The following is a 26062-nucleotide window of genomic DNA, read 5'->3' as shown; positions in this document are numbered from 1 at the left end:
GGATTAATTCTCAGGAATAACAGTCAATTGTGCCCACATTGCCTAAAGACACTTGTGTGGGCTTTTCAAAAGCATTTTGGAATATTAGAAACTTAAGTTCTATTGAAAAGAGTGAAGAATTTACATACTATATAATGCTTGTCTTAATGTATACCTGCCATTTTGCTTCATCTTGTAACGTGCCACATCAACATGCTACAGGATTTTTTACAACCTTAGGGTTTGTGAATTATTTTACACTGAAAGAATTTGCAGTGAGTGCTCAATCTGATTATTTTTGTGCACAGCAACTTGCAAAGTTTTCTATACCTGCACTATCTGGGGGATAAAACTTTTCAATCTAACATTGCACTAAGCATAACATTATAGAAATTATTTCTGCTATATACTTTTCATTTCTTTCTTTTTTCTCCTACCATTTTTGAGACAAAATCTCTCAATAAAGCAGGACAGAAGCATGTAGTAGTCATTTCCACTGGAAAACCAGTGTTCTACTTCTTGGTCTTTATTGCAAGATGATTTGTTAACTCTTTGACAACATTCCATACATCTATTAGGAGCTGTTTTGTATTCATCTTGCCCTTTTCATTAAGCTGGATTTCACCTAACTAAAAGATTTTAGGGTAGAATTAAACATACAAGGCAGATTCCTATCTTCCCCCTACAGTTTTTTGAGTGAAATAAGCATTGAAATAAAATGGGTTATTTTACCCTAAACTATATATCTAAAATAGGACACCTAAAATGAGACATTTAATTTATTCCCTTAAATGCCTAATTCTTTCCATTGACTGAAGGGAGCTGATGATTACTAGCTCAGGCACAGATTTATTCAGAGTAGACATTAAAAACTGATATGAAGTGATTCAATGCTTTTGCAGGTTTTTCCCAGATCTTGTTGATGAAAGGAAGTGGAAACTACATGATTTGTCACTGCTGTCAGATCTCTAGCATTCCAAGCTTTATCCCACCTACATTTATCAAACAAACATTGATGATCGGCATGAAGATAAGGAATTAAACATATGTGCATTGCCACTGTCTCAACCTCCGCAGATATAGAAATATTCTGTCTGTGAATATCAGTTATCCAGTGGAAATGAATTATCACCAGAATGTTAATTAGAAGTTACCTAATAATTTGTTTTGGGGGTAGGGGAAGGATTTCTAACCTCAATCACATAATAATATTGAACAAGCTGCAATTCAATCTTGTTGGCCAATAAAACATTGATTACACAGCTGATGCCACAGTACAAAAATTACATCTCTCTGAAAAACCTTGTGAATATTTCACACAACAAAGGAGGTGTACCGTGCATAGAAATATTATGCAACGTGTTACACAATGCCCACATAGTGTGGAGTGTATTATTTCCCAATATTCATTTTTATGGCACTTCTAAGAGGTCTGTAAGTCATCTGTTTAGCCTGAAGAAATACCTTCTGAGTGTTACAAAGCCAGGAAAAATCTGCAGCTCAGAATTCACAGGCTTTTCACTAACACTCCTGAACATTTTAGAGGCCAGCTAAATTTCAGTCCTGCTGGAGATTGTGGCAAGCACCACAGATCCAAATTCTGGCTTTGTCTGCACAATGTGTTCTTAAGAGCCAGGTCTATTAACCCTTGGTGAGGCAGATTTTGTAGCGCTTCTGATGCACTCATGGGTTGCCACATCAGAAATTCCTCTCTGAGAGGAATAAAGTAAATCTGAACGTTCCTAACAGGTTTTTTTTATTTGGATCATATTTCAAAAAAACTGAGAAATATTTTTTCCTTTCCTGGCAGAGGAAGATTTTTAGAAAACTGGATAGACATTTTGGAGTCCATGGAAACTCTGCTCTTAAGTGCTCCTCTGATGATCCTCTCTCCTTAGCTGGCCATGCCCAAGAAAATGTAGTTTCTGTTTATTCCCAAGGAGCTGCATTTCAAAAAACATGCAAAGGTATTTGTCCCTGAGGTCTTCAGCTTTTTTTGCAAAGAAACTTAATGAACTTCCCTTTTTAGCCAAGGCCTTCAAAACTCATCCCACCTTCCTTCGCTTTGTTGACATTTGAATGCTGTTTAATCAGTTACAAGAAAAGGCGAGCAGAACTAAACAGAGTAAAAGGACCAGAAGAGGAAAAGTGGGATCAAATTCTCTAGTTCTTTTCATGCTTTACTCCAGAAATCATCAGTGAGAGATTGTCTGATTGGTTCCAATCTCACTTAATAGCCAGCTAAAAACATTCCTTAAAGAAGCCAGTAACATTCAGTGACTCTGAGCACAAAAGGGCATTCAGGGATTTTGTTTCTCTGTCCAAGGGAAGTGTTCAGAATCCTTTCCGATAAGAACATTCTGCAGCTTTAATTTCTCATTAGAGAGGTTTTCAATAAATCTAAAGTCAGATTTCCATTCAGTTGCATCTTGTGAATACAAGCTATTGTGCAGTTAAAGTGTTAATTTAAGAGAACATGTAGTATAGATGCATGTGTTCTCTTGATCCACTTTAGATAAGTGTACATGCCCTCTTCAGAGCACTGTGGGTATGTGCTCTCTTTGGAGCATTGTGGAGCATTGGGATATTGTGCTCTTTCTCAGATGGGGCAGCTAGTAACTTGTCTGGTCATTGGATGAACAGGTGATGAACAGTTCTCTAGTGTTAAGGGCATGTTTCTGACTGCTGAAAACTTCTATATCGTTAAAGAAAGTCGCAAAGGAAGGGAGAAATTCAGTCTGAGGTATTCCTACTGTTCTTATGCAAACTTTGTTGTGCGCATCACTTTGCTCTGTGACTGAGATGAAACAAGCTACAGAGGGGATTGTTTTCCTACTGTGTCTCTGGGACTGTGCTGCAGGAGAGCAAGAGTAGAGAAGGAGTGCAATATTGACTTGCATTTCCCTCACCTTGTACAAGATGAGTAGATGTTTATGTCATGAGATTTGGCTTCAGAATAGAAAACATGGGCTTTCCAAGTGAACGCTCCTGAGCATCAGTTTAATCACTTTGCATGAAATTTGCAATGATTCCCTGGTTTGAACCTTAAGGGTAAATTAAAAAAGAAAGATAAAAAAAAAAGGAATAGCCTTTTAAAACCACTCCCTTGCAGCTCCATCTCACCCTTGGGCGATAAACCACCCGTGCAACACCACCTTGGGAGCTCTGCTGAGCTGGAGCCAACAGCTCTCCCTGCAAAGGCTCTGCTTTTGTTGCCAGCCCACAAGTGGCAGTGAGGCACTTGGTGAGGTGTGAGACTACAAAACAGCAGGGGCCCTCATCACACACCAGGAGCCCCAGCTTGTGTTTGAAAAGCAGGAAGAGAAGGAAGAGTGAGATGCTTCATAGTTGCTTGGATAGGATATGAAATATCACTGATAGCATATTCAGCATAAATCTGTATGCTTTTTTGCTATGTGTAGCTTCTGTGCTCATCTGCAGCCTGTTCACAACTTTCATCATTTATTCCTAAACAAGTGCTTCCTATTGTGTAGTTCATGGAGTGAAGCAAAATCCTCCACAGAGATGGTAAATGCTTAGACCAACGGGTAGCTGAGCACCCAAAAGTACGCAGATAAACTTTAAGTTTCTGGAAGTTATCTTTCTGACAAGCTAAGTTTCTCAACAGAGTAAAAACCACGATTACCCCAATGCATTACCTTAAACCTGACTCTCCTAAAATCTCCAAGCAAAATTTTGGGACAAAGCCCTGCACCTATATTAATAAATCCAAGTGTGTCCAGGAACGTTCCTGGATCAAGGTCATCTTTGCTAAAAAATCCTGCTAGACCGTTTCCCAGTATATTCATGGGTTTTTCATACCATCTCTTTTACTGTAATCCCAGGTATGTCCTGGATATTAAACTGCTTAGGGACCATTCCCAATAGATAGTTGGCATTTATTCACTCTTTTTGTGGCCCAGGCAGCTAACTGGAGTGGATGTGATCTACTTCGAAGCAATTGGCCTCCACATCCAGGAGCCTTCCCCAGCATGTTTAACTTGCTGTGGTAGCCATAGACCAAACATATACATTTGGGTCCTAAATTAATATTGAGGCAGCTAGATTAAAGCGGCTTCATTCTCCAGGTTGTGGAGTACCCTGAATTCCTGATAACGTCAACGGCAGTTGCACATTTCTAGAGTTCCTTAAAATGAATCATATTTTATTTATGTAGTTTTAGAAGTCTGATGTTAGATTTGGATATTTTGACCAAGGCCTGTGTGACAGTCTTTAATATTGGACGTAATATTCCCATAATCCCTGTGAAAAATGCAAACATCCATTTGCAAACAAAACATAAACCTGGTGTGTTTGTACTAGCACCCCACTGGCACACAAAACACTAGTTGGATGTGGATGAAAATTTAGCCTCGTGTGACACAGGGAGTGTATTATTTGAATCTTAGCTACAAAAGGTAATACATACAAAGTCTCAGCCAGCGAGACAATAAATTCTGACACAAAACTGAGCAAGGCCTTTGCAATTCATATTTTGCATCTGTTTCTTAAAATACGGAGCAGGTCGTGGCTATTCTTTGTCACATCAAGTGGTATCTAAAACGTGAAAAAAAAATTTTGGATTCCAGTCCATGGCTGTTATTAATCTCTTTGAAAATCCTCTGTTTATTCCTCATTACCAAGTTGAATGTGGCTCCTACAGGAACTACACATGGAATTACAGAATGGCCATTTGCTACCGATATTCTTTAGTCTTGAAAACAGGCTCTGATTTACCAAAATAAAATCCATGCACATTTTTATTATGGTATCCTATCCAATTATTTAGCATGAGCTGTATAGTGGTGCATTAACATGACTAGGTTACAGTGTGCCTGTCACATAAAAACACAACATGTCTTACAGATTTGATGATCTTTTCTATATTTTAATTTAATTTTAGACCTTTAACTTTAAAAGGTAAGTTATACATTCATTACCCAGATAATAAATCCTGCTTTCTCCATAAACATATCTTTCTGCATTATCTTTATTAATCATTATTGTCACACCAAAGTGGCTGGAGGCAAAACAATGAGTCAGCAGAGATTAAAACAAATTATGAGAATGGAGCAATTGCATGGGCACACTGCTTTTAATCTATAATGAAGACTGATGTTTATACTGGAAACAAAACTATCCTGGTGGTCTTCATCTCCTCTTCAGTCGATATCCCATCTGCATCTTAAAAAGCAAGCTTGACTCTGTGTCTCTCTTCACAGGAGGGATGTTTATGACTGAGGCAGTCAGCTGGCTCTAAGTGGCATCATTCTTCTGGTTTTCACAGAGCTACACTGCTTTAGGCCAACTTAAGGTCTCAATATGCATACCAGGGGTGTCAAAGGGCAGGCTAAAGGTATGTGAAACACCTGTCGGAATACAGAAGGATAACCACCTCTTTTAACTGTCTGGTTATACTGTGTCTCATGCACCCCAGGATGTGGTTTGCCCTCTTGCCAGCATCCCCAGATCCCTGTCTGAACAGCTGCTCTCCAGCCATTTTTCTCTCAATTTATACTGATGCCTGGTGGTAGGTGCTTGTTTTGGCACTTTATCTCCCTCCATCTCAACACTGCTGTTCTTCATCTCCTGTGAAAGGAGACATCATAGGGCTGCTGTTTTATAAATACTCAATTCTACACTGCTTTGCTTAGGTCTGGTATAATTCCAGTGAATTCTCTCCCTAATTTTAGGACTGCCTGAAACGGCTGGAACCGCCGTTATGTCATGTTTTACCACTTGTAAAACAGGGATAGTGTTACCTGTCTTCTTTGTTCTGCACCGCGGAGCCTCCATAGGCAAAGTGTAACATAAATGTTCTGCATTTATTATTTCAAATAGTAAATCAAGGGCAGGACAAGCACAGCAAGCTGGAACAGGTCTTAAATCTGCAGACATAAGCAGTGCTCTGTGCGCAAAATGTTTCAAAAACAATATAAAAATGTGGGACTAATTCTCTGTAGTGAAGGAGCAAGAGTAATTGCAGAAGTGTAGGGGTGAGATGGGAACCATGGGAATTATCACTCGCACAAAATTAACTGCAACAGTGTTTTGCAAGCACACAGGACATGAATATGAAAGATCAGTCAAAAGGACTGGAAAAGTGATCCAGCAGAGCTACAGCAAAAGGCAGAGTTTTGGTGGCTACTGTTAGAAATTGAGGCCTTTATGGCTTTGGTTCATACGGACTAAATGAACATTACTGACAGGACTCTGCTTATGTTGGCATAATTCATTTTCCCACAAAATAATCCTGCACCAGCTAAATTCATAGGAAAATTTCTATTAAATGAAGTATTAGGTCATTTTGTATGGCTTCAGGCAGCCATCACAGCAGTGATATATGGGAATATAGCCATGCTGGACTTCCTGGAAGTCAGGTACTTTGATATCCTTGTTTTGTCTGAAAAGCTCAACTCCATTTCCAGGTGCAGGTCAGAAGAGGGAGAGGAAGGTAAGCTTGTGTTAAGTAGTATAGCGATTTCTATAGAAAATATGCTGAGGTACATACAGAAAATACAAGTTGGCCCATCTTTCTGCCTTGAAATATACCTTGAGTGAAAGGGGATATCAGCTCAGATAAACTCTGGATTTGAAGAGCATGTATAAAATACACTCAGCTCCTGGATGCTGTGCAGTACAGCTCTGTTAAGGACTCTTTGATAACAGGTTAAAAAAAAACTCTTAATCAAAACCAACTCTTCACTAAAAGAGGAGGTTTGCAGGGATGGTTGTTTCATTTTGTCCAAGCTTAATGGGATTTCCATGTGGTTTGAGAAGAGGGGCCTGAAATGCTTCGTTACGTGAAAGAAAGATAAAATAAGTTACCTGTTAAACTAATTAAGGACAGATTATGCCCCACTTCCTTAAAGGGGTAGTCGTGATGGCAACCCTTTTAACAAACATTTTCCTCTGTGCTTTTCTAACGGCAAAGAAGGAAGCTGCATGTTGAGGCCACGGGCACTGACATGGAGCAACATTTTGTGGGAGCAGGATGTAGCACTACAAAAACCAAGACTCTGATGCAGAAATCTCATCAGTGGCCATGCTGCTGCAGCCTGGAAGTTGGTTGGGCTCCTTAATATCCACTAAAGTGAAAGGGAAACCAGGGCGTGCTAAGCTGTTGAAAGAAAGATTCAGCATTTTGAATAAGTGACTTTTAAAGCCTATAAAGTGAGAACATGATGCCTGGGCCTGGTTTTTGAAGGGCAAGAGCTTGAACATAGTTTTCCTCTTTCCATATATCTGCAAGACAAGAAAGTTATACAAGGATCATATTGTTCCTCATGCAGATTTCAGCTGCAGTTCAGACAGGGAAGGAAAATACCTTCACTTCTTGCTGTTGGAGTGCCTAGCTTATTACTCCAGTACTTATGGAGGAGTTTCTTTTTTCTTGTGAAAATACTTGGAGTCATCAGGGCGTACAATACTTCCTAAAAGCCCAGAGCTATTTGCAGCTACCAACAGTATTTTTTGCAGCTGAGCTCCTAAATCTCAGACCTTTGAAACCCAGGAAATAACAGAGATAAGCCGTACACATACACTATTTACCCAAGCAACTTTAATTCTGCTGACCCTGAGTAAAGTGTTAGAAAGGAGGAAGCACCTTCTGGTAGTTTAGCTGTACCTGGTTTATTAGCTGTAAGTGTCCTGAAGGGCTGAAGTTAATATGGAGCAATCAGGAGAGCTGTGGCTGTGATGTGAAATGCTTCAGGCATCCTCTGTGTATGTGGAGAAAAGAAGGGCTGCAAAAGCACCTCAGCAGGGGCTGCGTTGCCTCATTTCATCAGTGTGCTGAATAGACTGTTCCAGAAGATTAACATAATTTCTCTTTTTGTCTTGGGGATTATAATCTGTTAAATGTGAGATGAGTGAGATCTGGGGGGTTTATCCAGGGAAAATGAAAGAGGAGCTTTAGATGGCAGTGTGCATGAAGGGTGAGGGGATTGCAGAGGAAAGTGGAAGAACCATAAATAGCAGAGAGTTGCTTTTTCAGAGCATGGAAAGTGTTTTACAGCAGGTGTTTCCCGCTCTATTCATTTCACAGACAGGGAGCACGCGTGTGTGGTAAAGGCACAGTATATCACTTAGAGATGGCAGAATTATGGATGTGCTCCTCACCTGCATTTGCTTTTAGAGGTTTGAGGTGGGTGACCTCAACACTGCAGAAGGACACGGGGCATTGTGAGCAGCCTTATGTCCAATTAACAAGTTCTGACACTCTATTTCCAAGGGGCTGGTTTGCTTGTTCTGATGGTTTAGTTCTTACCTTGTCTATCTGGTTTTGATGGAGGAAGGCTGAAAGGTAGCAAGATATTGGGGTGGGGAAGAAAAACTGTTTATCAAACAAGACAGCAATCAAGCACAAAGTAGTTATTTAGTATTTTGAATGGAGATACCACTGTGTATATGCTGAAAAGTTCCTTTGTCTGTTGTATACATTGTAAGCATTTTGTGGAGGGTGTAAATGTTTTCAAGGGTTTCATTAGACCCTTGAAAGATAGTCACAAATGTAATCTATGTCCTCCCATGTTAGCATCTCTATTCCAGGGTGCAAACAATAAGTGGTAATTACAGGTGTGAAAATTGTTCCTCTAAATGTGGTACTCAGCAGAATGAGAAAACCCACTGGATATATACAGATAGGAGGAGGGAAACCCAAAAAGCTCTGAACTGCTTTCTTGTTATCACTGCTATACAGCAGCACTAGCACAGCCTAGAGTCTGTGATATGCATCAGGGGTACTCGTTCTCACCTCCTCTATCCAAGCACCATCTTTAATGTATATCTCAAGCATCTCTTTATTCCCTTTACAGAAAGACAAGACAAAACCTAAAATGAACAGAAGCCCTCAGGTTCACACACATTTGCAGAAGACAGAGAAATGGAATGCAAAAACTTCTGTTGCTGGAAATTCACACACTTCCAAAACCAGAGCACAGTAGAGTGTGCAGGAAGCCCACTTTGTGCGTCCCTTGCATCAGCAATTGTTAGATCCCACAAGAAAGCAAAAAACAAAGTCCCCACATCCCACATAGCATCTTCTCTCTTCTTTTCTTTGGGCATGGACCCTTAGCTGAGGACCAATAAATTCTTTCTTCTGTATTTCCAGATGCTTTCTGCATTAATTCTTGCTTCTTTCATTGCAAGTATTTTTATTTGTAGCTGGTTTTCTTCTTTTTTCCTTTTTTTTTTTTTTATTGCAAGTACCTCCTTAATTTCCTGCTGAGTTCAGATGAGTTCATTCCTTACTGTCACTATCCCCCTCAAGAATATTCAAAGTAGACAAGATACCCAGATTGTAAAAATATGAATAGCTTATAGCAATAGAATGATTAAATTTTCCTTTTGGTTTAACACAACAAAACCACATTAATAAAAAAAGAAGTCCGCCATGTTTTCAGGAAAGAGTATGCTCAGTTTCAGATATTGCAGATAGAAGAGCAATTAGCTGATTTACATGGTAAAGTGAATCTTCAGTGCTTAAAAATGTAGCCCAATGTTATCAATAAGCTAATTTGTAGAAATACAGTGGCTACCAAGTCAGTTCTTCACTTAAAACTTTGATTTAAAGTGTAATTTAAAGCTCATTAATGTCAGCAGAAGACTTTCCACTGAATTCTAAAGGATTTTGCATCAGATCATTACAGATGTAACATTTCTGGCTCTGTGGAAGAAATAGAAGCCAGACATGAAAATTAAATCACTTAACTGTGGATTGCGAACAGAAGAAAAACATATTCAGCATATTAAAATGAAACATGACTTTTCCTTTAATACGCAGAGGAACACAAACAAGAACAGCAATATTCTTTCTAATAAATTACCTATTCAAGCACTGGTGTATGCTTAAGTGGCAGACATTAAGATATTGTCAGACAGACGACTCCATTCTGTCATTTGGCACCCTGTTTCCACAGCTGTTTTCTGCTTAATTCTAGTCACACCTCTCTTTTGATAGCACTCTTGTTGTAAAGTCACCTTGTGGGTTTCAAACAACCTGATCCATAGTTCACTTTACAGCTAGCCTGATTTACTTCCTGTGTCATTACAGAAGAACTTCACCAGAAATATGTCCTCAGTGGCAGTGGATAAACCATAGGGATTTGCAAGACAGTTTCATAAGGGTGAGAAACAACAGGACAAAAATAACTGCTGGAGGATTAAATGTAAAGGCCACCCAGCTTCAGTTTTTCAACATACTGTCAGTTCAGCTTGCTGATAAGAGTGACGATATTATGAGCAATGAAAGCTAGTACCTCTCAATTTGGTTTTTATTCAAATTGAAAGCACGCAGATGAAGGATAACATCCTCCAGCCATCAGATTTTCCTTCATTCTGAGAAAAATACCATAGTTCTGCTGGAGGTAATGAGTTTCTCAAAACCATTGCAGTTTGTCAACAAGTACACTAGCCATTTATTTCATCACCATAGGTGCTGGGAAGCTTTCACATTTGTTGTGTGGTTAGCCAGTTAGCAAATGTACTTTCATGTGAATTCCTAGAATAAGAAGAATAAGATCTTTTGACGATCTGCTTTTTTATGTATGAATGGGAAGGAAGAAGAATGTGCATGATGGGCCTCAACAAACTTCTCCCCCTTCCTGCCCCTTCTGTGCTATCCTTCTCTCTGAAAAGTTCTTCTAAGAAATGTTAAAAGATTCAAATAATCCCAAGAGTCCTGGAGCTGTGACTTTAATGAAAACAAAACAAAACAAAACCAAACAAAGCAAAAAACATGAAAAGATCAGAATGGAAAGAAATAGTGTTTGTTACAATTACACTGAAAACTTAGGGAAGAGAGATGACAGCTACTTAATTAAAAAGTACTGTGCATAGGTATTCAATTTGAGGGTATTGAGCACCCCACTCCATCCCCTACCGAAAGAATATAGTTCTGATCTAATTACAGAAGATTGAAAGGAGACGGATGAGCCTTCAAATATGTAAAGGAAAGCAATAAATAGTTTTTCGTGTTTTCTGGTAATGGACACAAAAAAAAAATAGGATTAAATCAATACAAGAGAGAATTATTTTAAACTCACAGAATTTCCCAGCTATTACTTATGCAAACAGATGAGGGACTGCTGAATTTCTTGACTGAGGATGGAGAAGAAGAAGGTTAGTATAGGTGAAGAGGGATAACAGTTGAGGAAGAGGAATGGGGCATCTGAACTCTGTTGGTTCAGGATTCACAAAGAATCACTTTTCATCAGCTGCGGGTTATTCCAGGTTCAAATCTTTAGGAATGTCCACTACCTCCTTAAGACTTATTATGATACAATATATATCCATGAGATAGACAATACTTATCACACATAGGTTGCTTTGAACATTTACACTTCCATCAGTGGCACACCAATTACCCCACTGTCATCTTTAACAACAAAGGTCACATGGTAATGAGCCTGGTCCTGAACAAAGGATCAGACAAAGCATCTGTGGACATAGTGGACTCTCTCATCACCTGAAGGTTTTAAAACTAGAGAGACATCATGCTTAAACAGATTTATGGAAATGAACAAACACAGTTACTGTCCAGTCTATGATGGAGGTCAGACTACATTAATATTACTTGTGTTTTCCAGTGGATTGTGACCACACCAACACTTGATGGCTCGGAGGTGAGCAGAAATGGAAACTCCTGAAGGGCAGGAAGCCATATCTGCCTCTTACAGAGATGGACTATAACCCTAGCTGATCTTTTTCCTGTTCATTTCCCTTGTCTTGACTAATAAATAAGTAAGCTCAAGCAATAAAACCATGAGGAGGAAAATTTGCTGACTAATGAACTGGATTTTTTCTCATTCCTGACCTTGCTGGGCTATTCCACCAGTTTAGAGGATCATTAATCAATGAATTTCTTTCATTTTACCTTTGTCTGGAAAACAGAAAAGTTCACACTTTGCATTAATGTCATACACATATAGCTTATAAAGGCTCATTCAATGAATAAAAATACACTTTAATAAAGGGTTTACTAGTTGTTATAAAATCTCTTTGGTTAATAGACTGCCTATAACCATGGCTACTCAGCTCTCACTACCTCTTCTGCTTTTGTATTCTGTTCTGTTACGTTTACATAGTCTTTACTATTAAGAACCAGTACAACATTTTAAAACATTCCTTCATATATAATGTGACTGAGAAGACTGAAAATATTTTATCTCTCTTAAGACTCTTTCTGATATCAGGAAACAAAGGCATTTTTTTCCTCACTCTTATTGCTTAAGAGAAAAAATAGAAACCCATGTAGCCACTAGCAAGCATATATTAGTCTCTTGGTTTTATTTCTGAAACTTCTCTATTAGAGCCCACTTAATTAGATGCATAAATCCTGTAAATGATGTCAGTGTTCATAATTAAATGAGACAATTGCAAAATCAGCTGCAGCACAAAATGTAGATGAATGTGGGAAGGAACAATAAGAGTTTGCTTTATTATAAATCTGCATGACTAACACTACCATAGTGATGTAGCAGAGAACCTATAATATCTGCTTCATACATATGAAAATTCAATTAAATTATCAGCCATGAATTACTGTTGTACAAATACCAACAATGAAAACTTTGACCCAATTATTTTAAGATTTTTTTAAGCAGAAAAAGGTCATATCTCAGTATGATGAAGTTGGTAGATTCATTTTTGTGATGCTTACACAGTTTAATTCAGTAAAAGCTTTAAAAAATATATCTTTCACCAATGGCAAGAATACAAAAAGGGATGGGAAAACAGATTTAAAAGGTACTGTTTCCCAAAGTAAAATCAAATAACATAATATTAAAAGGCAGTAGCTTGACTGTAAATTGTTGTAGAGATGAAAGCTCTGTTAATTAATTTTATACCAACCCATAGTCCATATCTGAGCCCAAGGTGTGTCTTATTGTTTCTTTAGAAGAAATATCTGTTTTCATGAAATAAGATGGATGGTGTTCTCATCACAGTAGTTTGGTTGAAGGAAGAGGAGTTTTGGAAAAATAAATTGGAAGAAAATATATTTAGGAAAAATAAATTGCAAGAAGGATTTCGAATTTTTTGAATGTTGTCACCCTGCATTCATTCAAAGCATACAGGACTGACAGAATCATTGACCTTGCTTGCAGTGTGTATAGATATGCATTTATATGTATATTTACACATACATGAATAGACACACATAATGCATATATTTATGTGCATATGTATATATATATAAAACAATATATCCCTCTCCTTTTGCTCCCTTTCTGAAACAGGCCAACTTTTGACCACACTGACCTCTAGCCAGACTGCCGTCCTTAGGGAGTATACTCCAAACAGATACTATTCTTTCACATCAGAAGTGAATTTTAATATTTATCCCCAAATACACCTTGATGACAGATGTACTGTTCTTTCCATGTATAATAATCGGGAGTTGGGTCCTCCAAATGGATCTGGCAGCCCTCTTGAAAAGCAAACCTCAGAGTCTGTGGGCAGATGGTCAAGTCCACCACCATAAAGTCTCAGCTGAAAGACTGTGACTGATTCCTTCACGGGTAACATCCTACAGTGCTCTGTGATTCAGTGCTTCAGAAGTATACTGCTCCTGACATAACATAAACTGCTGTGAGAAACACACCAACCGAGCCCAGCAACACAGCTAGCCAACTGACCCGTTTTCCACCTTGGCAGGTCTAGATAACAGCATCTTCTGCTGTTCCTTATAGGCTGCCAAATCCATTGTCAGTGCTTAACAACAAATAATACCACCAGGACATATTTAAAGCATTGGTTTGGTTTTACCAAATGCTAAATGGCTAGATGGAGGCCCTCAGGTAAGGTGTCTAAGCAGAGACCTTACTTTTGCACTAAAGGAGCAGCATGTCCTTGACTATAGCATGGTCATGCTAAAGAGTATAAGAGGTGCTCTTCTCCTCATCTAAATACCATATTAAAGGCTTAGGAATTAAATTAATTTAATTAATTTAGGAAATAAATTAATTAGCCTATTAAAGGCTAATCCAAAGCTTGCACTGTGCAAGGATAGTTGAGAAGAGCACTCAGTATGTGTGGGAAGGTGTGGACAGTCACTCATGGCTCAAAGCTGGCTGGACACAAGCCAGAACTGGTTCAGATCCTGTTTATGGACTGTGACGGTGTGGCTTCCATATCAGGGGTGGCTGGAGTCCAGACGGCTCAAAGCACATGTGGGAAAGGTGCAGACAGAACTGTCTGCATCCCTCCAGACAGACATGCCTTCAGGTCTGATCAATCCTGCATGCTTCCCATCCTGCACCCTGCAGCAAGGCTGGTAGCTCACAGGTTGCACAGTGCATTTAGAGCTTGCTGCATTAGACACATAAAGTACCAGATTAGGAGAGATGTGATGGTGCTGCAAAGCAGCAGGGGCCATATTTCCTTACTTTAAAAAAAACATCCTGGTTCTGGACCTGTTCATTGCCATATGGTCCACTGCAGCCTCTTTTTCCTCCCGTGATTTAGAACACTAGGTATTGGTGTGGTAATGCTTAGTTGCTGACAATATATCTGTGCTGCCTGGACATCCGTTTACCATATAAACCCACATTATTTAACAAACAAACAAAAAAAAGCAAAATGCAACAAGCCAGTGATCATGTAATTTTGCCCCAGTGCTGAGACAGGAGAGAATGAGATGCTTCTGGCAGATATCACATAAAGTACCACCTGCAGATGGTTCAGGACACCTGCATAGCGCACTTGCATAAGCTAAGCAGAGTTTTGCCTTCCCCACACATACACATACATGCTTGTTGGGCTACGTAAAAAGCAGGCACATGTCCTAAGAGACAGCTTTTCCATGGCACAGTGCCAGCAGTGTTTGATTTAAATATCTGATTTGCAGAGGGGAAAAAAGACCAAACCTGTGTCATAGATTTGCTTCCTATCAGAAGGCAGATGGAATGTTATTAGATGCAGAAAACCTATATTATTAACTGAAATATAGGTCCTTTCCTTGTTGAAGGCTAATATAGTGTCTGCTTCCATTATTAACTGAGATCTATACGTAATAAATGGAGTCGATATGATGAGTAGTTTATAGTGATAACCTGGATCAAAAATAGTCATCTACCGTGTGATGACCTGCTGATGAGAATTGTTCCTCACACTCTGGTCTGCTGCCATCTAAGCTGTACTGACAGCATTAAAAGTTATGTATGAGGCCTTCTACATTTCACAACAGCTTTCTATGTCATGTACACATTCCTTTCCTTAGCTTCACTGATACTTTATCCATGTACATTAGCAGCTAATTTCAGCTATAAGAGAAGATTTAATATGTCAAGTTTTAGAAAAATTCCTCTCTGTCACACCTGGAATTACTATTGATTTTTACCAGCCCTTGCTAGTTTCCTTTTCTTGTATCTGAAATCACGAGTGATGCTAATTGTTAACACGTGCAGCAATACGCTCCTGTCACTCTCCCATCACTGCATCTCACAGCCCTGCTGAGTCCTGAATCCATTTTTAATTCACTGACATCAGGAAATCCCTAAAGCTTTTACCATGCCCAGAAGCAACTGCCCTCAGATCTCAGTGACATCTTGGTGAGATTCCTGTGACTGAGAGCAGACCTCTATTTGCAGCATCTACAGCTGAACCAGTCACCCTCCCCTTGGCAAAGGATAAAAAGAGTGTAATTCAATGCACCCTCATCACATTGTTTTCCCCTGCAGTTTTGAGTGGTTTATAGTGACATATACTTAAAAAGGCCTTAGAAAAGATTTCTTTAATGAAATTAGAAAGAAGACAAAACAATAAAACATCGTATTCAATCCTCTTTACTTCATCAGTAGGTTTAGCAAGACCAGACAGGAGAACTGTGATATTTTTCTATCAGGCAGACTTCAAATTCACACCTATTATGATCCAAAATTATTTTTTAATTAATGTATTCTTTTCCACAATAAATATTAAAAAAAGAAACCAAACAATAAATTACAAAATGTTTTGAGATTCAGAGCTAGTCAGAGCCCTTTGTGTTTTGAGCTTGCTAAGGTCTGGCTTCTCAACTTGATTACACTGCTGTAAATCACAGACCGGTCAATAATGCCACACAGATGCAGCACAGTCAAGAAAAATATTGTAACCAATACAGGAGCTATATGAGCTTCACATTCCCAAACTGCAAGGCCCCATGTGCCCTAAATGTACTGAACCTCACTATTTTTTGCAAGTATTTTTATGCTCTCGGTGTTTTTGAGTCATACGTGTACAGTTTTTGACTACTGAATAATTCAAGACTTTTACAGATGTGTGTAAAACAGCCTTGGTACAGCAGATTAAGAATCAGCCTCCAGTCATGTAACAGAAATGGTAAGATACATAGATGTCAAGGCACTGTGCTGATACTGTATTGTAGGGATATATCTCAGGATTAATTTGACACTTTTCAGCTTTTGGGGATTTTTTTTTCTTTTTTAAATTCAATCTATCTTTGACAATGAAGCTGATTTAGGAAAGAATCATTTATGTAACTAAAAGTCTAAATCTAAATCCCTCTGGCTCAACAATATCTTCAGCAGTCAAGACCTACCTGTCTCTATTGTCCATCTGTCTGGCAAATGTCTGCAAGGGAAGCACCCCACTCCTTGCATGGTCTTTGAACAGCAACCAACGTGGTGGCAGCACAACTGAACAGTCTGCATAACTCACACCCTTTGAATATCCACAAAACAATATCATTTTCACACTGTAGCTTCAGCTTTTCAGTCTCCCTGAGACTTCAGTAGCACCTTTCCTCTCAAAGATAATAAAAATCTCCCGGCAAGAAATGACTAGCTGCCCAGTGTATTTATAACGTGTTGAACTATCACAAAGGGTAGTTAGTCCGCATCTTTATAAATACACATGCATTCGTATACTTACAATCAAGATACCTTGGCTGATGTAGGTATTGAAATGGGGGGAAAAATGTGCCTTACCTGTCAGAGTTTATATAGAACAAAAGAGAAGTGGATCCAGCTAGGAAAACACAAAGAGCTTCTGTTTCCTTTCATTCAGTTCCACTTCAACTAGCAGACTGAGGCTGAACAATGAAATAGTTAAATGTTCTGGATTAAACATTTATCTTAGAGCTTTTGCTTTTTCACACATAAATTAAATTTTCTTGTTTAATCTCTGCTTTTCTTCTAATTATCTCTCTCCACACACACTAATGGCTCACAGCTAGCGTCTATCTTCAAGCTAGATGATTAGGAAATGTCTTGTTGTTGGGCTTTGTTTCTTTAATTATTTTTCCTCCTGCAGCTGATATGCAGAAGTGGTTATAACAATATATATAAAAAGCAAGAATAGAGCCACAATTTAGGCACCTTCTCCTGGAATGGGACACAACTTACATTTTTATATCACATTTTTCCACACTCTTTAATATGAAAATTCTTGTGGTTCTTCCACCTCAACATGTATGATTGCTCTTTCATCTTAAACATTGATCTTTTATGTGTCTGTGTAAGTAATGTCTTAGAAACTAATATCTGGTAATAGTTTATTACAAAGAAGCACAACTTCATTTCCTGTGAATTTTAAGTGTGTGGCTATGAAAATGGGTAAGAAATTAGAAAATTCAGGCCAAAGGATGCAAATAAAATCTTTCTAGAAGCTACATGGCTAAGACCACAGGGCTGGATCCTGAAAGTTCCTTGTGTTAGTTACATACAAGGTAAGCACAACTCCGCTCCCCTAATGAAACAGTCTCCAGCCCTAGGCTGGTGTCCTGGGTTTACCAGGAGCTGTTTTGCTCCTTCTTAGTAGTGGTGCAAGCTCTGTGTTTTGACTTCCAGCCTGGGCAGAGAGCTGATAACACCGATTGGTTTTAATTGGTGTTAAGTAATGTTTATTCTGGCCAAGGACTTTGTGAGTCTCATGCTCTGCCGGGGACGAGGGGAGGCCAGGAGGAAGCAGAGACAGGACACCTGCCCCAGGCTAGCCAAAGAGGTATTCCATACCACAGCACGTCATGCCCAGGGAGGTAACTGGGAGTGACCCAGAAGGACACGGTCTCTGCTCGGGGAGGGTCGAACTCGTTCGGTGGTGGTATCGTATTCTCTTGTTATTTTCTCTTATCAATATTATCATTGGTGGTAGCAGCAGTGATTTGTGTTATACCTTAGTTACTGGGCTGTTCTTATCTCAACCCGTGGGAGTTACATTCTCTTGATTCTCCTCCCCATCCCTCCGGGAGCAGGGAGGGTCGGGGTGGGGGGGGTGAATGGACGAGCTGTGTGGTTGGGTTTAAACCACGACAGTTGCACATTGAAAAACCTTCCTGGAGCACTTCTTTTTATATAGAAATACGTGTAAATACAGGTGTAAATACAGATATATATGATAAAAATATATATAGATAGTAATACAAAGCATCTGTATCACTGCCTTCTACTAGGAAGAATTAGATCTACCCACATGAATGCTGTTGTATATGGACTAAGCTCTCATTTACTGTTGGTGTGAAACTTTAAGTGATCATGTCCTTTAAGAAGGTGACAACCTTAAAATCTCCAAGTGGACAGAGGTATAGATTGACAGACAGACAGCTACATCTATACATTCATACTCACAAAACCGTACACATTTCTCTGCAAGGATGTGTACCTCTAAAGCTTGTTGTTAAGGGCATCATCCAAATGCCACTTAAACACCAACAGGCACGGGGGATCAAGCACCTCTCTACGAAGCCTGTTCCATTGTATAATTATTTCAAAGCATAATAATACGCTTGAACTTTTGGTTAGCCCTGAACTGGTTGCATAGTTGAACTACATGATCATTTTAGGTTCTGTTCTGTTCAGTTCTGTTCTGTTCTATGCTGTTCTGTTGCTCTGCTCTGCTCTGTTCTGTTCTGCCACTGAAGCCTTAAGTCTGACTACACAAAATAAAAATTAGGATGCACTGGAAAAAACAAATAGTACATAAGCTGCCATGTCTATATCACTGTGAAGTTTAATCCTGATGAGTTTTTTCATAATTTCAAAAATATGTCTTTCAATTTACTTTTCTTCATATATATATCATCTCACAAACAAGTACTTCTCACTTACATTTGTGTTCCGCTACCACAGCTCATCAGAGCATTTGGCTATCATCTGGCTTAGAACATCTCCAGCCTTGCCAATTAATTGACGAAGAACTATTATGAGACAAATATATCATCTGCATTTTAACTGCTTGAATGGAAGGTTATTAAAGTAATAACTGCCAACATCAAAGCCGTTAATAAAATATGGGCTGGGAATAGCAAATTACAAATTTCTGTACCTAGTTCCCAAAATAAATTTGCTCTTGAAGGTAGTTTTAGCACTCACGATGACACAGATGAATGATGCTGATTAAAAAGGAGTGAAGAAAAGATTATCACTTCAGCATAGAAACCACCAGCGTCATTATTGGTCTCACATATATAAAAAGTGTTAAATTTTTCAGTGGCTTCATAGCCTTGCTGTGAAATTGCAGGTGTCACAGTGTAGTAGTAGTCCAGCACAAGATAAGGCAAGAATGGAGATAAAGTAGGTTGGATCAAGAACAAAAGCTCACAAAACACAAAAAAGAGATGATAGTTCTGTGGCTTTAAAACAGTCTCTTTGTGGGCTTCCTTTCGTGAATGAAATATTTGTATTGCTTTTACTGGTGATGAGATGTCCTTTACAACACGAACAGACACAATCACTTTGAAGGAGCCAACAGTTAGTTAATGAGTAAAGATGTAAATTATCAAGAGTGCTTAATGTTGTTTTCACAACCCAAAGACATGAATAAGCTTCCTAGAGAGGGAATGAATAGGACACAGGGCTCAGAAGTACTGTCTGTGCCACATATTTGCAGGGAGACCGTAGGTGTGCCTCTTTCTTTCTCTATACTTTTCTTCCCTCTCCCACTCTCTCTGTCTTCTTGTCAATTTAAAATTTAAACTCTTTGCAGCAAGACTGGCTCTCAGTATGTGGTTTGTTCAGTCCTTCGCACAATGAGGCACCAATGTAATGCAAATCACTGTATTAAATATTCATACAAAAGCTTCATAGTGTGACTGCATGAAATCAGAACAATCAGGGAACACGCATAATCTGAATGCCTAGGTAAGATGAAGCACAGAGATTTCGATTACAATTGCAGCCTCATTAGAGGAAGTGTGCTGACATAAGCTGTGTTTTCATTGTCATAAGCCCAATTTCATAACCATGTATTAGAGTTATGAGTTCTCCTAGCAAGCCATAATGTTTTCACTTTTGGCTGTGCAATCACACATTGTTAGCTTAAGACGTTTAAACTTTATAAATGGCTCTGTAATACATGGTCTTTTCAGCTATAAAATTGTTCCTTAAAAAATAATGAGGCATTGGTCACCAGAGTCAATGTCACCTAACAGCAAATAAATTTTGGCAATAAATTAGAATTTAACTACATAACAGCAAGCAATTCCTTCAAGTAAGAATTAGTCATATATTTTCTTTCCATCCAATAAAAACATCACTAAAATGCTTGTTCTTGTTTCTATCTGATGCTTTTGCTTCAGGAATAGTAAAGGATGTGTCCAGTAATGAATTATTTGCAGTAGTTTGCAGGACTTTACACTGTAAATTTTATCTGGAATGCCTGGATTGATGCAGCCTGCTTCAAAAAGGGAAAACCTCCTTACTCTATAATCCAGATAAGGAGACAAAAAACACATGTGGATGGCTTGTTAATGTGAAAATACACTGAGCAAAATCAAAGTCACACTCAATAAAAAGCTTTTTTTTTTTTTGGCCCTTTATTGAATGATTGAGCCTGTCTCTGGATATATTATTTGTCTATTTAGTCCGTGAGACGTTCAAGGCAGCTTTCATCTCCTGTTCATCATGAAGCATGTTTTTCTTGTAAATTATAGCTCTGGAAGCTCATTATTACTCGATACTTCCTTACTTAAACTGTTACTTTTTAGAAGAAGAAAACACGGCTGGTGTCCATCACAATGAATTTATATGCAGTAGAGTTTATAGAAATATATTTTTAGCACAGTGGACACACTTGAAATCTCAGGGATTTGACTTAGGATTTGCATTTTGCACTTCGGAGCTTTAGACCACAGGACTTCAGTGTGCACTCTTTGGACAATATTTCCAGAAATGCCCAATAACACACCTGAAAGACAAGTAGGCAACAGACTTAACCCCAAAGCCAGCATTTACAGATTATCATAACTTCAAGAAATCACAACAAGCTGTTATGTCTTTACTACTCTTACCTCCTTCTGGTGTTTGACAAGAAAATAAATCCACATGTGACACACTGCCTGCAGAGTCTCATGGGTGCTGCTGCATAAGCAAAGACAGTGGAGTTGTGTTGCCACCAGCATGATCAGGTAAGGAAAAAACCACCTAACCCCCCCCCCCCCCCCCCATTCCTATCACAATTACGCATTAAATTTTAGAATGTTCAGAAACCTTGTCCACTGTAGGCATAAAAATGAAACATCACTCAGAAGCATCCTCAAAGCTCACCTTCAGGAAGCCTTGTGAGATCTTAATCTCTCTAACCCCAGTTTAGAACAACTGGAAAGGGTGCTGGTGTGGAGTTGCAGTCCTGTGGCTTCGCCAGAGCTGCCTATGCACTTGTACTGGGGTGTTCACAATGAAGGCAGTGATCATTGGTTTTGGTGGCACTTACAGCAATATCAAAATGTATGGAAAGACTTTCTCAATTTCATTTCTTTAAAGGACTTGTATTTATTTATTTGATTAAGATAGTTCATAATGTTAGCCACATATAATAACAATAATTGTTAGAACCATTACTGTAGTCTCTAGGTACCTGTTTCTGTTACAATATCCGACTACTCCAACCTTTGACCAAAGCTCCAGGATACCAAAAGCTTCACCAGCTCCAGATTGCCACTGTTTCCACACCAAAATCAAAATTCCATTTTATTTTTCCCCAGGCTATAAACACACAGACACATTTTTGTGAGAGAGCCCCTTGTCGATGACTGGAAGAAAGAGTTCATACATTGTATCTACATCCAAAAAGGAGAGAAGGGCTGAGCAGGTCAAGGGTGCTTTTATGGAAGACCTTTATAGCCAAAATGGTCACGAGAGAAAGCAGAGGTTAGATGTGGAAGGTAAGTACATTACAGCTTTGCTGTTGGACTGAATATTGGCACAATACTGCAGAGCATGTCTCATTTCCCTTCCATCCACAGAAAGAAAATGCTGGCATACAGCATTGCCAGGAAAACCCTGATCTGGATCCAGGTAAGTCCACAAGTCTTGACAAAGCCAGAGATACGAGCTGGCTGATGCCCTGATCCTGTGGGTTTGGACCACCTACTGTCAGCATACAGAACTAGGATATTTCTGCACTGATATCTTAAGGATTTTGAACTGACTGTACCAAAAGATATGCACAAGATTATATATATATTTTATATATACTGTTAGCAACTGTCGTTGCTGCTGCAGGGTTCTGATTCAACAGCAACATGGGCATATTTTTTTTATAGGAGAGGTTGGTTATTTCCCCCTGAGAACTTCATGTTCTGAGTGAGTTTATTCATGAACCTTAGAAGCATCATTAATATTCACTCTGAGCAAAAGAACAGCTTTGACTGCATCCACATTCATTGGATGTCTCACTCGATCCCATATGTTGCCCATCACAGTGAGCACTCATTCCCCCCTTTGCTCCCAGTAAACAGAGCGCACGTTCTGGGAAGTACGACAATGTATCTTGAGAAGGCAAACAATTTTTAGCTGCAAACCCCCACAAATGTTTTGAGTGATGAAATGAAGACAGGACATTTACAACTACCTTCAGAGGAGTTCCTGTGATGCTGGCACTGGCCTATAAGGACTTAGAGTAGGATTTAATCATGTGGGGAAGTGTTTGTGGCATAACTTATCCTTGTAAATTCTGGGGTTTGCTTTTTAACCCACACTGTGTAACTTTCCCTTATGATTCACCTGGAAATTTCCCATCTTAAATACTGAAAGGAGAAAAAAAACAACCCAACACCCTGAAGTTCTTTAAGATTTTTTTCCCCACACTAACCTGTACTTCAGAGCTATGCTTAAAGACTGTCACTATATGTATAGCTTTGATACTTCTTGTACAAGACACATTTTTTCCATTACATTTGTACAATAAGAGTCCGTTAAACACATATCAAGGGCAGTTAGATATTATTGCAGCTATCAGATTTATTAATAGTTATTTTCATCAACCCACTTCACTACTTATCACCACTTTCTTACACTGACCCTGCAGTTAAGAGAGAGAATAGCAAATTCAAGGGAAGATTTCTCCTTCAGAGGCAGAGCCATCAGGATCACTTCCTTTTTTCTTCCTTCTATTTCCAGGTCTTAGTGTTTGTATATTTATAACATTCAACCAAAACCAATTCTCTGGATTCCCAAGTTTTCCTTGCTTGTTCTGATGAAGAGAATACATTTTCTGCTCTGAATAGTTTGCTAGTTAATCATCTTTAAAATGTTTCCAGCTTCACAGCAATCTTAAATGAGCAATGTCAGTAAAAACACACTAAAAGAACACCCTGTAAAGTATTCAGATACATCATTGTTACTGACTACAGTATTACCCAAGTGTTTCTACAATGCCTAATTGCATTCCATTTACCCATAGTCACTATGGAAAAAATAAACAAATCCAGACACATACAATCAAACACCCTACAATAATCCTCAGATAAATCACAATGGGCCAAATCTTTTAAAAAGAAAATCAGCTTTCCTGTGATACTGATTGATGCGCCAATGTAAGTCTTCAGAGCTCTTCACATCTTCTACTTGAATTCCTTGTGATAGCTTTCCAAACCTGGTTTAATCGTCTCATGAAGGTCACAGAAACTAAAAGGGGTGGACATGACATAGAATGATGTCTGTAAGGTGCCTGGATGAAATAAGCTATAAGGGTTTTGCTTGAGTATCTAAAATAAGTGTAGTTCTTAGGCATTCTGCTCACAAATTAGTAATAAATCTGCCATGGGTTATCATTTTAATTGAGAAGGGAGGACTTAAAAAAACCCAGATACTGAAACTGTGCTTTCCTATCTGTTATTTTGAGGTAAAGCAGCTGCAGTTGTGGAAGAGGTCAGATAAAGCATATGAAAGTATGAAGGGTACAACCTGACAAACACCTTCAAAGTCTGCGGACAGCAGCCAAACTGAAGCTGAGGAGTACACCAGTTGATGATTAATTCCAGTAAAAGAAACTGAGCTACTCAGTGACATTCCTCATTTCCCACAGTTTTATGTTATCTTCCTAAGGCCTATGGAAAATCACCTGTGGCTGGAGTCAGCCACCAGCTTCCTGTGGGCTTTCCAGCACAAGAAGCATAGTACCCAAGAAAATGTGGCTCCTGGGTACCAGCAGCTTGCGCCCCAAAACCTATATTACCAAAGACAAATCTCCTACTGGGTCCCAATCATATGCTTGACCACAGCATCCCATTTACAACTTCCGTCCTTGCCCCAGAACAGTGCAAAAAGTGTAAAGCTTGACATGTTTTTTCTTTTGTCTTTTTTTCCTTTTTGATAGATAGCTGACAGCTGATGTTGCTCATTGACAGTAAATAGTAGCTGTCCCAAAGACAGCGCTCTGCCTCACCAGCCAGCTTTTTGTCAAGCATGAAGATCAGTCACCTTAGCAAAAGTATTTGTCACTTGTGCTTTGGTTTTCAGTTGCAGATGGGAAAATAGTTATTTCTGGTATTCCCATAGCTCCTGAAGGCCCCAGACAGCTCCAAGGCCACTTTGGGATGAGCCTACACTGTGTTTTCAGAAGCATTTTTTAGACACTGAGTTCTCAATATAAAAGAAGAAACAAAAGCATGATGGAAATGGGAGCACTGGGTGAAACGATCACTTGCAGGGAGAGGAAGAGAGCTCGACCTTCCCAGCCTGGGCTTGGTGCCCTGCTCTGTGCATCACACAATTAAGCACCTAAAAACCCACCAGTGGTTTAAGGAAAGGTATCCATGCGGCTGAATGAAGCAGGGAGAAAACACAGGGGCCCTCATGCAGGATCCTGTCTATCCACAGTGGGACAAGAGACGCTGGTAGAAGGGGACTGGGCAAAAGATTTTGCACATATGGACAGGGAGCAGCTGATATCCCCAGACAAGCTCCCAGAGGAGATGGATGGTTGGGTTGTCCTTGAGATTTACTGCCTACTTGTCTGTCCCTCAAGCTCCCTGATAGTTCTGGGTTTGAGTTACAGCTGTCAGCCCTTTAGATTAGGCTTCTGTCTGTTTTATAACCCTGTTTAGTACCAGCTTACTCGATATGTCTTTTATATCTCTTTTATATCTCTAATGGTGAAATAAACTGTTATAAATTTACCCAAGAGATGACAGATACACTGCTCAGACGTTCTTGATGCAAAAAAAAACCTGCTTTTAATTGTAACTTCTGGTGCAGAAGGCCTTCCTCACTGCAGGTGATCTGCCTTTATACACAGAAACATTTGGTTTGTTTACTGTTACAGAGGAAAAATGTGAAGCTGATAGAAATGGGACAACTGAAATGTTTACAGCTACAGACAGGCTTCACCACTGCTACAGCAGCCACAGACAGGCTACACCACTGCTGCAGGAGCCAGAGCAGGACCAGATTCAGCCCTTCAGCTGCTTCTCCAGCCCACGACCGAGAGAATATCCACCTTTTAAGAGAGGTGGGCTGCCGCCACTCTATGTCCTCTCACAGAATCACAGAATCACAGAATCCCAAGGGTTGGAAGGGACCTAAAAAGATCATCTAGTCCAACCCCCCTGCAAGAGCAGGGTAACCTACAGTACATCACACAGGAACTTGTCCAGGCGGGCCTTGAATATCTCCAGTGTAGGAGACTCCACAACCCCCCTGGGCAACCTGTTCCAGTGCTCTGTCACTCTTACAGTAAAGAAGTTCTTCCTGATGTTAACATGGAACTTCCTATGTTCCAGTTTACACCCATTGCCCCTTGTCCTATCACTGGATATCACTGAAAAAAGCCTAGCTCCATCATCCTGACACCTACCCTTCACATATTTGTAAACATTGATGAGGTCACCCCTCAGTCTCCTCTTCTCCAAGCTAAAGAGACCCAG

General features: G+C 39.3%; 1 long non-coding RNA gene across 2 annotated transcripts; it reads left to right on the top strand.

Annotated features, from left to right (window-relative positions):
• The first annotated feature begins 21220 nt into the window (after positions 1 to 21220).
• On the top strand, positions 21221 to 25666 carry LOC136014055 (uncharacterized). Of its 2 annotated transcripts, XR_010612494.1 has the most exons (4): positions 21221 to 21322; positions 21899 to 22078; positions 22160 to 22211; positions 24040 to 25666. It is a non-coding gene; the product is annotated as an uncharacterized LOC136014055 (long non-coding RNA). The 2 variants fall into 2 exon arrangements; XR_010612495.1 differs by lacking the exon at positions 22160 to 22211.
• Positions 25667 to 26062: the final 396 nt, after the last annotated feature.

This window comes from Lathamus discolor, chromosome 4 (assembly GCF_037157495.1).
Source record: "Lathamus discolor isolate bLatDis1 chromosome 4, bLatDis1.hap1, whole genome shotgun sequence".
Taxonomy (NCBI): Eukaryota; Metazoa; Chordata; class Aves; order Psittaciformes; family Psittacidae; genus Lathamus; species Lathamus discolor.
Note: the sequence above shows the minus strand (reverse complement) of the source record. Positions and strands in the feature narration are given on the sequence as shown.